This window comes from Pinus tabuliformis, chromosome 7 (genome assembly GCF_031772625.1).
Source record: "Pinus tabuliformis cultivar Carrire ecotype Pingquan chromosome 7, CPIR1, whole genome shotgun sequence".
In the NCBI taxonomy this organism is placed as follows: domain Eukaryota; kingdom Viridiplantae; phylum Streptophyta; class Pinopsida; order Pinales; family Pinaceae; genus Pinus; species Pinus tabuliformis.
In genome coordinates, this window is record NC_142293.1 from 1,892,010,942 (window position 1) to 1,892,015,865 (window position 4,924).

The 4,924-nt window shown below is 39.9% G+C and overlaps 1 pseudogene; it reads left to right on the plus strand.

Annotated features, from left to right (window-relative positions):
* Positions 1–3,401: 3,401 nt before the first annotated feature.
* On the plus strand, positions 3,402–4,446 carry LOC149256027 (D-amino-acid transaminase, chloroplastic pseudogene; annotated as a pseudogene).
* Positions 4,447–4,924: the final 478 nt, after the last annotated feature.

Here is a 4,924-nt window from a genome sequence, read left to right on the forward strand (position 1 = left end):
CTCGAATTGTGGCTACACTAGATAAGTCGACTGACGATTTCGCTGATATGCATGAAATCACGGAAGATGGTACATATTCGATTTGTAATATTTTCAAATTGCTACTGCCTGTCCTTTCATTCTTCGATGTCTCCAATACATCAATTTTATTTATTCAAGGATTATTGTTGGCAAACAGACTCCAACAGATACAGAGGTCATTTCTTAGGTGGCAGTCATTGCGATATGCGCGCATTTGATTATGTGGACATTCGATTCATTTAAAGAGCACATGTGGCGGTTTAACCCATATTTTAGCATCAAATATTGGGACCTCTTCTGTAAAGCGGCATTCAAAAGTTCGATTGCCTATTTTTGTCTTTAGCTAGTCTACGCTCTAGGATTAGTTTTAGTTTTCACGGGTCATTAGAAGTCCTCGAGCTGGAATAATGGGAGGCTTTTCTATCTTTAGAGCAGATCAAAGATTCTTTTCTATCCTCATGGCTGCAGGTGAAACAACGCCCCTGTTTTGGGGTCGATTTGTTTTTCCCTTAGCAGCATTTTATTTATTGTATTAAAAAATTCATTTGTAGAGAGAGAGAAGAGAGAGTTCTGAGTGCTGAGAGCTGGTGGAGAACAGAGCTTTCAATGTACAGTTTTTGGCAGAGAGTTTAATGAAATTACACAGCTCTGACTTCTGAGATTCCTGTGGTATGAAAGTTAGCATAAGTTTTTCTTCTGTATCATATGTAAACTGTTATGTTTCATTTCACTACATGATCATTTCTAATTGAACAAATGAAGTGTTAAAGTAAGAATTCATGCCTGCCATGCTCTGCTTTTAAGTTTGTTCAATTCAATGTTTTCTTCTGTTTGACAAGGATTCATCTTCTATGCCCTTGTCAGCTCCTCACCAGTCTTGCCATCCCAGTTAAATCTAGATTTGGTGTTAAATTTCTTGCCTACCTTGCCTCAGTTGATAATCTGTGTTGTTCATTATATTTCTTTGTTTAAGATGTGATTTTGCCCATGCAGCCCAGAACAACCCCGTCATTTAATTAAAAACCCCTTTTGATCAGTTTACTAGCCTAATATCAGTGTTACCTTATTGGTCATCTCATCTATTGAAGATTTTACGAGATAGACCAGAGAGAGCCTTCTCCTACCCCGTAGGGCTAGCTACGAGGCTAAATGGTTTGATGTTGCCTTGAGGTTTACCTTTCTCAGCCTGAGGTGAAATTTCAAGCGCTAACATATTGGCGACCATACTGGGGAGAACATTCAATTTGTTGATTGTCTTGTCCCAGTACATGAAATCAAATTGCAGATCTGATGCTGATGGTGGACAACAGTTAGATACATTTCCAGGTTGAACCATTCACCTGGCGACCCCAATTCAATCCAGACATTCCAGTGCATGCTGATCTGTTCATGCAATGGTAGGGTATGTGGCAAACCCTGCACTTTGTGAAGCTCTAAACGGAGTTAGAGAGTGGTTAGTAGATATTGAAACTAATGAAGAATTTTTCAGTGACTTCTTTCAAAGTTTGAAATCTCCAGAGTTCTCTCCCGAAGCTAAAATTGGTGCCTGTGAGTTAATTGTTGAAAAACTTGAAAAGGAGATTGAGTGCCTAGATGAGCAGATTCAGTCATATGATTTCCAAGACCCTAAAAAGTTCTTGGAAATCCTTCCTCCATCGAAACAAGACATCGTAGACTTGCCTACAAATGTTTATATTGACAGTGTGCAGCTGGAAGTATGTGTTGCAGAGTTGGGACAGCCAACAGAGTCCGGCTTCCGTGATCCTATTGCGGCATATATGGACATGTTTTTCACTTTGATTGATAGATCAGACTGTCTTGTACGTGACCAGGCTCAGTACGTGCATGAAGGGCTGCCAGCAACTGCATCTGTGACCTGGTGGAAGCATTCTCAAGCGGCGACATCATTCTCAGGTTTACTTGAATGGTTAATTTTGCATTTTAGTATTACCTGATCTAGTGTTTGTACAATAAAGTAGGGTAGCTTTGTAAATAAATAAGCAGCCATAAGGGCAACATCTTGTTTTAGTTTGCTTGAAGAATTTTTTGAGTTCAGTTTCAGTTTGAAAATAAGTCAAGAGTTGTGTTGATGATGACTCCATTTCCCAATGGGTGAAGGCACTGTCTGCTCTACCAAAGTTCTGCGGTTCTTGGCACCTCCACGAAGTGGCAGCTGCCATCCCAAGTGGAGCCGATGTTAGACTCCGTCTCATGTCAGAGATTGATTCTTCTTCAAAACTCTGTTTTGAAGAAGAAATTATTAAATGTGTTGTTTTAGATTATGTAATTTATTCTCCAGCTCTTCAAAAGGCAGCAGCGACTTCAAGCTCCTATCCCTGCACAAGCACAATTCAAAACATCATCAGCAATCAGAGGCAAAAATCTATTTGGAGAAAGTCTCACTGGAAATCCCGAACAAACTTCATTGTCACAGCTATTGAATTAAATGATTGTGTTAGCTTTGGGAATGCCCTGCTGTTCATTTATCAGAGGAGTGTGATCTGAGATTTTAGGGCTGCTATGGTAGGGCCTCCAGACATTGTAGTTGCGACACCAGCTTGTATTGTGACATGTATTTCTACAAATATTCTTCAATCTTCATCTCTTGAGGAGTCACTTGCTACATTGGTTTTAGATGAGATCTTCTTTAAATCTCTGGTTCATTATATTCCACATCGTTGTCAGTGCATCCTAATGTCTATAACTTCAAGATGTTGAGAAAATAAAAAGCTTGTGCTGCATAGTCCTGTAATTCCGACACTAACTGAAGTGGAGTATGATGGAGTTGTACTCAACAGTGTGCAGCAATTTTTGATTTCATGTGATGTGTATGAAAAACTACTTTACATTCTTGCCCTTCTCAAACTGGAATTGGTTCAAAAGAAAGCTTTAATCGTTGTTAATTCTATTGATACGGGTTTCAGGTTGAAACTCGTCCTTGAACAGTTTGGGATCTTATTTTGAACACAATCATGCTATTCTGGATATAATTTTTAGCTGGAAAGCAAGACACTCTATGAAATTCAAACAGATTCTCAGATATATTTTGAAGGCTGTGGTTGCTACTGTATGGGTCATCATACTTCCTGTCTGTTATGCGCATACCTGTGAGCATCCTACTGGTCTTATAAAAACTTTCAAGAGCTGGGTTAGTGGGTGGAATTTCCCTTCCTTGTATATCCTAGCTGTGGTGGTATATTTGTTGCCTAATACACTTGCTGCAATTCTATTCTTGTTTCCTATGCTGAGGCGATATATAGAAAATTCGAATTGGCACATTTTTACTATTCTGACATGGTGGCAATAGCCACGGCTCTATGTTGGACAGGGAATGCGCAAGAGTCTGTTCTCTCTTGTCAAGTACACAACATTCCGGGTTCTACTTCTTATAAGCAAGTTAGCTTTTAGCTACTATATTGAGATAAGGCCCCTGGTTAAGCCTACAAAGGTGATCATGCGGATGAGTATTGGGAATTATGCATGGCATGAGCTTTTCCCACAAGCAAGGAAGAACATTGGGGTGGTTATTTCTATATGGGCTCCAATAATTCTTGTTTATTTCATGGACACACAAATTTGGTATGCCATCTTCTTAACTATGTTTGGGGGTATTACCACTGATCCAACAATGATGGTAATTCCTATTGATGACCACATGGTTCACCGAGGGCATGGTGTGTTTGACACTGCTATGATAATTGATGGTTATCTCTATGAATTGGACCCACACCTGGACCGGTTTCTGAGATCTGCGTCTGTGGCAAAGATTATTCCTCCTTTTGACCGCTTATCTTTAAGGAGCATTCTCTTGCAGACTGTAGCTGCTTCACATTGCAGGAAAGGATCTTTGCGATATTGGTTAAGTGCAGGTCCAGGAGATTTCTTACTTTCCCCTGCTGGATGTCCGAATTCTGCGTTCTATGCCATTGTTATTGAAGATGACTATACACCAAGTAGCCAGGGGGTCACTGTTATAACATCCTCAACTCCTATGAAATCTCCAGAAATGGCAACAATGAAGAGCGTAAATTATTTACCTAATGCTCTCTTCAAAATGGAGGCAGAGGAGAAAGGGGCCTTTGCTGCTGTTTGGATTAATGATCAAGGTTATATTGCTGAAGGACCCAATGTCAACGTGGCATTCATCAGTAAAGGCAATGAACTATTACTGCCTCCATTTGATAAGATTCTTAGTGGATGCACTGCTAAAAGGTTACTGGCACTTGCACCAACCTTGGTGGAACAAGGATTACTAAAGGACATTCGCGTAGGCAACGTAACTTTAGATGAAGGAAAAGGTGCTGCAGAAATGATGCTTGTAAAGAAGGACCACTCACACTTACTCTTTCAAAGCTTCTTTGGGAGGACATGATAGCTGGGCCCGATTCCCTGCGTGTTCCCATTCAATATGGAAAGGCTAACTGACTCGAATTGTGGCTACACTAGATAAGTCGACTGACGATTTCGCTGATATGCATGAAATCACGGAAGATGGTACATAGTCGATTTGCAAGATTTTCAAATTGCTACTGCCTGTCCTTTCATTCTTCGATGTCTCCAATACATCAATTTTATTTATTCAAGGATTATTGTTGGCAAACAGACTCCAACAGATACAGAGGTCATTTCTTAGGTGGCAGTCATTGTGATATGCGCGCATTTGATTATGTGGACATTCGATTCATTTAAAGAGCACATGTGGCGGTTTAACCCATATTTTAGCATCAAATATTGGGACCTCTTCTATAAAGCGACATTCAAAAGTTCGATTGCCTATTTTTGTCTTTAGCTAGTCTACACTCTAGGATTAGTTTTAGTTTTCACGGGTCATTAGAAGTCCTCGAGCTGGAATAATGGGAGGCTTTTCTATATTTAGAGAAGATCAAAGATTCTTTTCTATCCT